Here is a 13561-nt window from a genome sequence, read left to right on the forward strand (position 1 = left end):
AACTATGTGCAAAGTCTTGGATCCTGATTCATCTCGCATAACTTTGGAGAATTTCTTCGCCACTTTCTTTTCTGTTGGCTTGCTTATCCTGTTAAAAAATTCTTTAATCTCTAGTGCAGGATCCATCCTTTCCTCTACCTCTTTTCTCATTCTCTCATTCAACTACTCTAGAATGGCTGCCTGTTGATCCTATATCTATGTAACTTCCTCAAAAGGCCCTAAGTCTCCCATTGGTGTTTCCCTGAAACAATCCTGAACCTGCTTTTCTATATTTGGATCAAGTTCTTGTCTTTCATTCCTCTCTTGAACAGGCCTTTGGGAAGCATTGACATTGAGAATATCTTGTGCTTGTGAAATGTTTTGATCTTCTCCCTACGGCTGATTTTTTGCTACTTCTCTTGTGAAGATATCAACATCATGCACGCTTGAAAAGAGATGCACAATAAAGGCAGAACACAAGATTTACATGAAAACCCACGATGAAAAAACCACAGTGAGAATGCTACTAGGATCTACTGTCCTAATCCAGCCTCACGATCGAAACTCCAATTATAATATTCAAGGGCACCAACCCTAAGCAGTCACCAAACCCCTTTTCCAGGAAAACCAACTCACAGTTCAAAACCTTTGAGCACCAACTCAATAACCTTAGAGAACCAACTCAATAATCTTAGAGCACCAACTCCAAGAACTATACGGTTAAAAAATATGTTTAATCATCACTTCAAGGTTCAAATATACTTTGACAATCTGAAACATCAATACATCTTTGAATAGATAGAAAAGAAATGCACAAAAAACTAAGAGACCAGTCTGGAAATCAATGTCTCTGGATATCTGGAATAATGATGTACTAAAACCAGCGAAAGACCTGCAAACGATACTCCTCAAAATACTGTCAATTGTCACAGGCAACAATGTGAAAATTAAATCTGCAATGCTGTTATTGTTATAATTTCCCAGATAAGCATATAATCTTCTGTAGAATATGTTGTAATGAAAAGACCAATCACAAAACAGAGGTCTGCAAAATTGTTACATTTATACCTGAATGTCTGAAACAAAGCATAATTAATAATACCCTATTTAAACTTTCTTTCTCACATGTATTGTTTTTGTTAACAGCCCTTCATTCATATTACAGTGATCTTCAATACAAGAAATAAGTAAATGCTGTTCTACTTATCTTGTTCGCGAAACTTTGAACCACATACTTATTTTCAGACTTCACATTAATATGTGCACTCACAATCAACCACCCTTCATCACATTTAATAATCTATATATATTGCTTTCCTTGCAATCAATGAGCGACTACTAACTCTCTTAACTTCCTCATCGGTTAGAAAGTTTTAACTGTCTGAAGTGTAGTTACTACCGATGGCTTTGGTAGTTATAACCAATTCCCTCTTTATACACTTTAAACTTCTTTACTTTGCTGACGAATATATTCCATAAACACCGATAATAATATGAGAAAATTCAGACAACTTAACTGCAGACAGTTAACAGTTATTGGTTCCAACTAAGACTTAACCAATTTGTACCAAATGCCTAAGAAATACAACTTGACATCAAGAGACACAATGGCGATGATATAATGAAAATAATTATTGATCTGAAGCAATGCACAGATCGAACTTTTGTTATGCAGAATATACTGAAAATAATCATTGATCTGAAGTTGAATATTATCTGTTTGTACGTGCTATGGCAGTCAGCAATAAGAGAATTGCATTTGAGGCAAATTCTGGCAATAACATTAATCTTGTTAGATCTTCAAACATTCTGAAATTTACTTAGGAGCCAGCCATTACTAGAAAATACCATATCAGATCTAAACCGGGAAACATGGAGTTTGTTGTGGTATAACTGAAGAAAGATGGGTAAGCAATGTTATCCACATTGAAGAATTAAACCATCACTCAAAATATGTTCTATTTCATTATCAATGCGGGCACTATTATGACTGAAACAAGTGTTAACAACTATATATTGAATGATGATGATAAACAATTAAATTCTATTTCCTTTTAATCATGATTGTAGGCACCATTGCTGATTGGAAGTGATGTGAGATCTATGACTCCAAGGACAAGAAAGATTCTTGACAATACAGTCAATCAAGTTAAGATGCTTTTTAGTTTAGGCCCACTGGAATGTTGTGCCTCTAAGTCTATATTGTAATTTAGTTGCTTCAAGGTAAGATGCTTTTCAGTTTAGGCTCACTAGAATGGTGTGCATCTAAGTCTATATTCTAATTTAGTTGCTTCAAGGCTCACTGGAGTAAATGGGTTGGAATTTGCCTCTCTACAACTATTAATTGTTGTCCATCTTTTTCATCAATTCCAGCAAGAAAAAAGAGGGAGTGGAAAGAGAATAACCTGGCTAAATCTACCACAACACAATTTTCACAAGATATCAGTAAATCAAAAACAATCTAATATCAAAACCAATACAACAATATTCATAAATCCATTCCCAAATTTAAACCAACAAAATCCATACCAGCTGATAGAGTAGTATGAAAAAATCATAATAATGGAAGAGGAACTATACTACAGATCTAAAATAAAAGGATTTAAAAAATAAGTAGGCAGAGAAACCTCGTAGATTTAAAAATTAATTATAGAGTCAAAACTGACATACGAACATCCATCTTTAAAAGAAGACAAGCAAACAAACTTGAGGTTTGGAGTATACAAATAAGTGAAAACTGGCAAAACCTTGATACTGAAAATCCCCTTTGTGTATAGGCATTGATACCCAATCTTAAAATATGTAATGTTCATACAATATGTACATGAACCATAATAATTTTTAGCTAGTACCTACATAACATTTGGTATAATCAACTATAAGCCTATTCACTTTGTGTAATACATATCTACTAGAATAAATAATATCATCAAATTAAAATCCCTCCACTTAATCTATGAAAGGAAAATTTCCCTGCAATGAGATATCTCAGCACCCTTCTTATGAATATATTTATAGAACAGTGGGGTTTGAATTTAGGCATACCCTGTTTTTTGTCCTTTGATTTGAAATTTTTTATAATCGCAAAGATTGTCCCCATTTCTTTGGTTTTATAGATATCTGATATCTCCCTTGCTTGTCCCTTCAATTATTTTATGATTTTATTCTATTTACTTTGTTGCAATGTGGCACAAAAAAGCCTAGAACGATCAAAAGGCAAATAGGGTCTTCAAATCAATTTATACAACTTTCTATAGTTTTCAAGGGGATATAGGGAAGGAGAACCAATCACCAATAGATATGAATTTAAAGAAAATAGTTTACCATTGCAATGTTATCCATGAGATAATATTTGATTGGTAATCGAGAAGGATTTAGTTTCATGGTAAAAAGCTCAAGAAAAACAAATCACCATAATGCAAATGGAGATCGATTAATTGTGTCCTTACTATGAAAACAACTTTCTATAGTTTTCAAGGGGATACAGGTAAGGAGAACCAATCACCAGTAGATATGAATTTAAAGAAAATAATTTCCCATTGCAATGTTATCCATGAGATAATATTTGATTGGTAATCAAGAAGGATTTAGTTCATGGTAGAAAGCTCAAGAAAAAGAAATCACCATAATGCAAATGGAGATCTATTAATTGTGTGCTTACTATGAAAACACTGTTGTATACTGTATAGTGCACTTATTGCATCATTATACTCTCTATCTTCAGTGCTGCAATTCTCTGTGATTATTTGTAGATATAAAATAATTTCAATTTTTCTACACAATCGAAAGAAATAAACTGACAAGTGTTTAAGATTATATTTGTTGCAGCAAATCGCCTATCAGTATGCCAAAACAAGAATCAATCTAGTATTAGTGGCTCGTAGATAAGAGAGGCTGAGCTCTATAAGGGCTAAAGCTTGTTCAGAAACGTTTCAACTATGGCAGCAAATGTGAAGGAAGAATACTCATCGATGAGACTATTAGCCAAAATGGCCACTCATTTATGCGACATGTTCAAATCTTGTTCATGATTAATAAGCACTTATCATTTGTAATTATAAATCATTACATGTTTTGCAGTGGATCATTTAGTGAACAATATTGGCTTAGGCCATAGTTTCGTATTCTGAGATATAGGCTCTAGGCTTGTAGAATTTTGCTCTACCTAGAACTATTGACATAAGATGATGCATAAAATTGAAGTTAAAACTGATCTCATCTTCAAATTTATTTAATATTATGATCCTTTGATTCTAATACCTGCTTGTGTTAGAGGAAAGCCTAGCAAATTGTATATTTAAAAGACATCTTTGTTTATGCATCAATAGTGATCGATCCTATACTCATTCTACATATACAACTCGACTCCCCTGTTGTTATTATTTCACTTAGTCGATCTCCTTAGAGCTTCGTTTGCACATGAAAATGTCTTTGTCTACTTCATTTGTATCTCTACCCTGAGAAAGCCTTTACTGTGTAAGATCTATACAACCCAGCATATTAGCCATCTTCTAGATATAATTTAAGATGGATACTAAGTTTACTGCAATCCTTTGCTTTACTGTACTCTTTGTACTACAGTCTGAAACATTTGCAACAGGTGTTGAGAAAGATGGAGTGGCCCTGTTATTTGGAGACTCTACAGTTGATCCAAGTAACAATAATTACATTTCTACTGCTACATTTCTTTGACAGCCCAATTGGCCGTTTCTCTTAAGGCAGAATAATTGTGGATTTCTATGAGATTAGATCGAAAGTGAGTTGACTAGAGGGAGGTTCATGACAGGAGGAGGAGAAGTGCAGTTGGAGGAGGTACCCAGGGAAGTAAATATATTTTTTCAGATTATGTTGCAGCCCTGCTTGTAACATTACTAAACTATGGTATTAGAGCTAGGCAGATCATATTTTACTTCAATTTCGGAAGACTTATGTTAAAAGTACTCTGCATTTAAGGTTTGATACCTGATAACAACCTATTCTTTTAACCTCTCAGTCATGGATTTAGCTTGTGGGGAAAGAACAACCAAACTATTGATGTTCAGGCAAGAAGGGTTTTTACAAACCAATACTCATATTTCATGAATTCATATAAATTGACACAAAACAACACAACTTAATCTCAAAAATTCATCTAACATATTTTGATGCCTCTAATATAAAAACAAGGAGAGTATCTGCACAAGTTAATCCAAACAACATAGACCAGAAAAAGATACAAAAACCTGGAAATACTGATTAGAATTATCTGCAGCACTTCTGATTGTATGAAGTGAAGATTGAGAATACATAAACCGTGTCAACTAATGTGATATGCATTCACACAATGCCCATGGGTTTAACAGATCCTAAAACATGAAGGCCACCCACCTGTCTTTTATGAGCTAATTCATTCATTAGACGGATATATGAGTTCCCTAAATTGGAAACAGGTGCCATAACAAATGTGTTGATTTTGGAAATCCTTGTGTGTTGATAGGTGAATTGCGTTCTCTTTTGGAGGAGGAACCCAGGGAAAGAAGTAAGTATATTTTGTTAATCTTAGTTTTAAAATAAATTCAGTTATCTTAAATTGACCTTAATGAATTTTCATATAATCCTTTTGAAGGGAACTAGGTTTCATCCAAATCCCCTGTTGACATGGAGACTTGTTGAGGTGCAAATATAAGTTTGGGTGAGGGAACTGAACATAATCGCAGTCCCATGAGGGCATTGAACACAACCTCAGTTGTCCAAATCTGGAAAACCCAGTCCTGTGTGGACATTGAAAGCAAGCCCAGGTACCCAATCTTAAAAATCCCATTACCCTGTGGGCCCAATCTTGGAAATCTCAATCCCCGGAGGGCATTGAACACAAGCTCAGGTACCCAATTAAAACTATGTTTTAATCTATGATTGCAACTTAATTAAAATATGATTGAAAATTTTATGTAAGTCAATCATAAGTACATCAAATCCATTAACAAATTTCCTGAATCAATCACAATGAATCCGGAGGGGCTGGCATGTTTTGTATATCTATGGCTGAGAAGATAAATCTTACAATGGAATACAACACGCAATGGTGTAATATTCTATCTGGGTATTTTTTCTAAAGGAAAAGATTATTGCTTACAAATACAACAGAATCGATTGAAATGGCAAAAGAAATCGAAATACCTCTCAGATTTCTAATTCGCCTCCCATTCTCTTTATAATCATTAAAATTTATGTCTACAGCAAAATGCAAAGCCGTGTTGCCTTTGTTGTCCATCTTTCAGAGCATATGCCTATCACAACACAACAATCACAAGAAATCAGCAAATCATAAACAATGTAATATCAAAACCAATACAACAACATTCATATATCCATTCCAAATTTAAACCAACAAAATCCATACTAGTAGCATGCAAAATTCATACTAATGGAAGATGATGAACTGTACTGCATCCCTAAATTAAAATGATTTCAAATTAGGAGACGAATATAACTATATTTAGGAGACGAATATAGCCGTTTGTGATTTTAAATTTGAATTGGGAGAATTTTAAGCCAACGTTTAAAATGAAATCTAATATCACATGCTTTTAAGGGGCACTGGCTACACAGCGGACAAAATGGCCCGCCCCATGCCATGCCTTCTGCATGCCCCTCATCCCATCACGCCAATCACCATGCCCTATGCAGATATGAATAACATCACTTTTATTTTATTAAAAAAATCTATTAAATTTTGTATAAATCATTAATTTAATTTAAAATTACTTTACATTAAAAATATAGTTGTTGAATATTATAGTCTAAAATCAATTGATAGAGAAAATATGTTAGAAAAATTAAAATATAAACATGGAAAAAATAATGATATATAATGGTTAAAATAGTAAAAATTTTCATGTTGCCTAATAAAATTTAGAGTTTTAAAATTGTCTACAAAGATAACATAAAGTGAAAAAAAATTAAAATTTGTTTAAATAAATTCACTAAATTGAAAAAATATTTTTACATACGACAACAATCATTATTAATTTATTTCTATTAAAAAAGAAACATGTTGAATTAATATATTTATTTTGATAATTTTTTTGTTTAAATTAACATACATTTTTTTTCCAAATTTCTTAAAAAATAATTCAATGGAATAAAATAATCCAAAAACATGGAAACAAAATCTTTTGAAAAAAATATTTTTAAAAAAATAAAAATATTTTATTTTTATTAAGTTTTTTAAAAAGGTAAACCATGCATTGAGGATTAATAGCAAGTCATTCATTCAGGCAAATATGTGCTGACAAGTTGATCATGGTGGCTCTGAATAGCTCGATGGCGGCAAGACGTGTACGGTTTGATTGAACGGTTATATCTGCATAGGGCATGGTGATTGGCATGATGGCATGAGGGGCATGGAGAAGGCATGGCATGGGGAGGGCCATTTTGTCTGATGCATAGCTAGTGCCCTTTTAAGGAGTGTCTCCAATCCTTCACATTCGTTTCCTCAAGTCTTAATATCGAATGGTTGAATATTTCAATAGAAATATTTATGTACACATTAATTGAATTTCAGGTGTCTTAGTTTTAAAATGAGAAATTAACATAGCTCTAATCATCTTTTTTCCTTTGATTATTGGTAAGAGTTACTAGCCAATTTTTAATAAAATCATTTTGTTGTAATTTTTCTAACTACAAGATATGAGTAATCTATTTTGAAATATGAAGAACATAAATGTTAAACTAAGTCACTCTTATTATGAGAAGAAACATTGCTACATTTATATTTATTTGTCTACATAATGTGGCTTATAACATAGGAAAACCATTGTTTACATTATTCGTACATAAATAATAGGAGAAAATAATATAGGAGCTTAAGTTTGTAGAATTGGAGATATAGATTCTTTAGTTGCCTCTCAAGCATAGGTTGTCATAGAGCTTTCTAGTCTTTCTTGTGCACCCTTATTGTCCTCTTTTCCCTCTTTCATTATAGTTTTATAGACAATTCGTTTTCCTACCATTTTTGCATACATCTTGCCCTAGCTTCCTCACTACATCTAAGCCTTTGGAACTCCCTCTAGTTTCTATTTTATCTCCATTTGTCATTTTCTTGTATCCATTTTTTTTGTTTTGTCAGCCTCATTCCCCTTGTCATTTTGGCATAGGTCATGAGAGAATGCCAATAGAGGCTTGGAATGTGGCTTTCTAGACAACAACAACATAAATTGCTTGAACAATTCTAACACCCTTTCAAAAAATCTATACTAAATATAACATGAACAACATCACCTTATGATATTTCTCCAACTACTTACATCCTTGTCTCATAATTTTACCCTTGCATTAAAGTCATTACCAACAAACTAGAAATGGAATTTGAGTTCAACTCAAGCATTGAATGGGCACCTAGTATAATTTCCATTAATAACTTATAAAACTAGAGTATAGCTATTGTCGATAATTGGAAATTGATGTTTCTTGTAAGCATCATTTTTCTATTGAGATTATTAGGAAGTGTTGCTAACTATGTACTTACTGTATGATTGTAGAGTGGTTTTCTCTTAATTAGAAGATGCTCAATGCCACTCTTTCCCAATACCCCTTCCCATCCTACCTAACTTACCTAACTTTAGTTTACACTTACCTTCATTACCATATAAAGATCTTACAACGCCCATCCACTTCATTAAAAATCCTAATCAATCTTTCTATACCTCACCACTTCATTACTTTTTCCTTTTCTTACACCTAACCCTTACCTTGTCATATTATATAAATTACTTAATACTCTCCCACATATTCACAATACTTCTCTCCTTATCCCACTTATCTATCTTAGAGTAGACACTTATATCTCACCACATCATAATGTGACAATAGATATTATATCATAACACCATGTAGTATCCTAATTCTATTTCCTAGTCTCATTGTAATATCACTATCCCTATTTATTTAACACCAATAATTAATTAAATAATTTATATTGTTTAGTTAAATAACTTAATACTTATCAATTTATCTTTAAATAATAAATAATAGAGACTAATTACCTCACCGATTTTAGAGACCACTAAGGATTCCCCATAATATATCAACCCTCATCCTTTGAATCATCATTGTGCAAGTTCAAATGCTTTGATTTGAGGAGAAGCCTACATCTTTATATTAAACATTCAAGAGCATATCTAATCCATCTAAGGTTTTCATTTAGTAATAACTTTTATTTATTTATTTATTTATTTTATGTTTGCATTGATTGTTGCTCTAGTTGAAGTATCCTAAGGTTTAGAATAGGGATCTTAGATTTTCATTAGTTTCCAACTATTCATCCCAAATCTAAGACACAAATTCTAGCATGACCTTGTTTGATCTCTAGTTTTATTATTGTAAATTTTTCATAGCTTATTTTGGTAGCCTTTGCATGAAGGATTATGTCAAAATTGTGTTAGTTGCTTGCACTTCAAGGAACTTTGACATACATCACAACCCATGGTAGGATCTAGAAGGTGTCAAAACATGTAAATCCATATAAAGTATGTTCAATTTGGACAAATTATAGGTATAGGAAATTTTGTTCCTACCAAGATAATATAACCCCTATGTAAGCATGATACAAGATGTATACAAAAGAAACATTATTTCTAAAAAAATTACTTCAATTTTTTAAAATTTCAAAGTAAAATAAAGAATATTAAAAATTAAAAATCAAATCTTGTAGGATAAGATGAATATGGTACTTCATGTACTATGTTTGGTAGGAGTGATTCATATTCCCATTGCTTGCTAGGGGTTTCAATACCCTAACCAATAGATTAACAATAACTGATCCTACCAAAAGGAAAACTTGGCCAAAAAAACTACTATTAAGGTAAAGAAACTACAAAAATTACCTTACCTCCACTCCACAACTCACTTTCTCATTGTCCATCCACTGTTAGAGTTATCTTGTATTAGCTAATAATTATTTATTTAATTATTAGTCTATTAAACTCTATGCTTAAACTAAACTTAGGCATTTAATAAATATTGTAGGTATTTAATAATTATTCTAATTATTAAATACACATTGTCCCTTTAGGGTTTCTTTAGGGTTGCATACCTTTAGGGTTTCTATTGTCCTTTTATAAGGATTGTATTGTACTTGTTCATTAAATTGATTCTCTTTCTGAATGATAATCTTCTTCTTCAGAGCATTTATGTTTTTTTTCTTTATGTGCCTCCATTCTTCTCTTGTGACAGGTATTTGCATGCAGGTGTTCTTGGGATCTCTGAGGTTGTATTTCCTCAACTTCTTCATGGTATCAGAGCCTACATCTGCTACTACTTGTTCCTGATTTTTCAGAAGATTTTTTTGAGGAGGGTTTCAAGTTTTTTTAAAGTTTTTTATTGCATCTAGGGTAGCTATTTTGTTTCTAATCATTTTGGGCTCAAACGGACCTCATCGTTGAGCTCAAAACGCCCCAAAACCCCCATTTCCATATAAAATTTGTCAAAATTTGGGTTCTGAATTTTTTTCTTTGGTTTTACTTTTTTTTTGGCATGAATTTCAACAAATTCATCAAAAAAATTATTAAAAAAAAAAATTAGAGCAGTTTGGGCCAAAATAGACCTCATCGTTGGCTTCCAAAGGGTGTTTCCATTCATTTTGATATATAATTCGACCTATTTCAGTGACAAGTGCATCTGAGCCATGATTTTTTATTTGCACGCTTTACGAGGCACAAAAATCTATATGGCTATACTTGCAAATGTGTCAGAAAATTTTCGTCAAAAAAAAAAAAAAAAAAATTTAAAAATTTATTTTTTTTACCCTTTTTATGCCCAAAAAGAAAGTTTTTTTTCTTTTGGCCATAACTTGGGCAAACGGAGTCGTTTTTTAAAAAACAAATAGGCGTCGGAAAGCTGGTTCTGAGCCGGACCTCGTCATGTTGGTAATTTTTTTAAAATTTTCTGTTCAACTATGTTTTTTTCCAGTCAAAGTGGGGTCTCTTTTTTGCACTCTGGGAGCCGAATGAGCATCCGAACTCCATTTTTCAAAAACTTTATATCTTTGGAAAACTTGTTCTATGCACTTTCCAGCCATATGAGTTTTATTTATAGATTCTGCTCCATGCATATTTTATTTAGTTTTTTTCTTTTCAGCACTTTGGTGGATATCTTGGTTGTTTCAGGTCCTGGGATCTGTTCTCTAGGTAGGATGTCTCTATTTTGGTTCTTGTTTCTATTTCTAGTCTTCTTATCATTGTAGCTTGTATTTATACAAATGCACTAAGATGAAGTGCCATCATGCATTGTTTACATGGAATCTTGCACCTCTTGTGCCTTATTGTACATGCACTACTTATAAAGTGTCAATGGGGGGGGGGGGGAGGGGTTGATGTTTGCCTTGTTTGCCATCTACCGTTGTCCAGTGAGTGTTCCTTCCACGACATTCGCCTCATGATGTCTGTCAAGTGAGTGTTCCTTCCATGACACCATGTACTTTCTCTGCACATTCGATGTTCCTGGTTCTTCGTCATGCAATTCTTGTTGGTCATTATTTTCAGTGTACCTATCCCTCTCCCTTTTCAACATTATGGGGAGGTTTATCCTGTTGGTTCTAATGCTTCCTTGGTTTGATTGATTAGCTCTTCACGCTTTGGTGTCTCATGCCATCTATATCTTTGAATTCAGTTGTTTGTCTTTGTTTGCCATCTGATTTGAGTAGTGTCATTTGAGGGCACTCATGCAGATTACAGTCTTCTTTACCTAGTCATGTCCTATTTTAGTGGAGGTTCTTCAGATCAGCAATTACTCTTCGACAATGTTTGCAACTATTTCCTACTTCAGTGGTGTTCTTCTTTCTTTTCCATCTCTTTTTGGAGTAGAGTTTTTTCCCGCATGGTTTTCTCTATTTCTCCAGTTCATAGAGATTTGGTTGTGATTGGTTACCTCATCAGGCCTTGTTGTTGGGACCCAAATTTGCCTTCATCATGTAGTTGCATTTTTTGCTTCATGCATTTAGTTTTTTAGCTACTCCCTAAGTTCATCTTAAGGGGGGGTGTTAGAGTTATCTTGTATTAGCTAATAATTATTTATTTAATTATTAGTCTATTAAATTCTACGCTTAAGCTAAACTTAGGCATTTAATAAATATTGTAGGTATTTAATAATTATTCTAATTATTATTATTATTCTAATAATTATTAAATACACATTATCCCTTTAGGGTTGCATACCTTTAGGGTTTCTATTATCCTTTTATAAGGATTGTATTGTACTTGTTCATTAAATTGATTCCCTTTCTGAATGATAATCTTCTTCTTCAGATCATTTATGTTTTTTTGCTTTATGTGCCTCCATTCTTCTCTTGTGACAGGTATTTGCATGCAGGTGTTCTTGGGATCTCTAAGGTTGTATTTCCTCAACTTCTTCATCCACCACCTCATCACTTGAAAATTGTGACCCCTTTATGGCAAATACTCAACACTTCTAGGGTCCACCTAAATGCCACCTCCCTATTAAATTTCCACCATAGTCGGGCCTAGCCAAGTTTTTAACCTTTAAAGAGGTAATTGTTTTATAGTTTAATAGGCATTGCAAATATCTTTTTACACTCTTTACTTTGGATACGCAAATTCTCTAGATTTTTCCTTAACATTTTAGTTTGAAGTCGACTTTGTTGTGTCTCCTTATTAAAAGTATAATTTTTATGTATGTTATCACAACTTGATAAATTTACATTCTTAAAATTGATCATATAGTTTTATGGAATCTTTGGTAATATCAATTTTTTTGTTTGATAATGTTATTTTAGAATTTTGTACAAATATGACTTTTTATGGCCAAACTTGTGACCATGCCTAAATTGCAAAGTTTAAGTTATGACTTTTGATAGATAAACTAAATATAAATAATGTGACTACACATATTTATGCTTCATTTAATTTCATAATGGGAAAAGTAAGTTTAACTTGCACTTTAGACCAATTGTTGAAGTTTTTAGAAAGTTTTTCATTGTATGATAGTTGATCAGTATGTGTGAAAGAGTTTTTTTGTTGCAACCCAATTACAATTATATTTAAGCTTAATATATTATGAAATTGATGTGTTTAATCCTTAAAGAGTCTCTTTAGAAACATAATATTATTTATTTCAAACTATTTTACAACTTTGCAAAACTACAAGCTGTAAGGGAATAAATATGGTAGAAAGTATTTGAGAATATATTTCTATCAAGTCACATAATCAAACCCTATATTCTTCTATGAAGATCTAATCTTGGACACTTCACCATATTCAAAAATTATGTTGAAGGGTAAGTCATGGCATAATGAGGAGAATGAACTTGATTGCAAACCACTCATGAGTACAACTAACAATTGATGAGTTTCACTTGAAAATAAATTCAACACTTCAAAATGATTATGAACATTTGAGGCCAAGAATTAATGATTTGAGAATCAATGTTCTTGAGCTGATTAAATTAAGGTTACAAAGAAGTTTCGCATGCAACTTGGAATATTAATACAACATTAAAAAGATGAACTAAAAAATACATGCCTTTTTTATGAACATGAAAGGTTGAATCTTTCATGGTAAAAAATAAGGATAACAAGTAGGAACCATT

General features: G+C 32.4%; 1 long non-coding RNA gene across 1 annotated transcript; it reads right to left on the reverse strand.

Annotated features, from left to right (window-relative positions):
* Positions 1-2306: 2306 nt before the first annotated feature.
* On the reverse strand, positions 2307-6430 carry LOC131050623 (uncharacterized). The gene is made up of 3 exons (XR_009106981.1): positions 6359-6430; positions 6136-6245; positions 2307-2394 (listed from the first exon to the last, which is right to left on the reverse strand). It is a non-coding gene; the product is annotated as an uncharacterized LOC131050623 (long non-coding RNA).
* Between the last annotated feature and the right edge of the window lie 7131 nt (positions 6431-13561).

Source organism: Cryptomeria japonica, chromosome 8 (genome assembly GCF_030272615.1).
Source record: "Cryptomeria japonica chromosome 8, Sugi_1.0, whole genome shotgun sequence".
In the NCBI taxonomy this organism is placed as follows: Eukaryota; Viridiplantae; Streptophyta; class Pinopsida; order Cupressales; family Cupressaceae; genus Cryptomeria; species Cryptomeria japonica.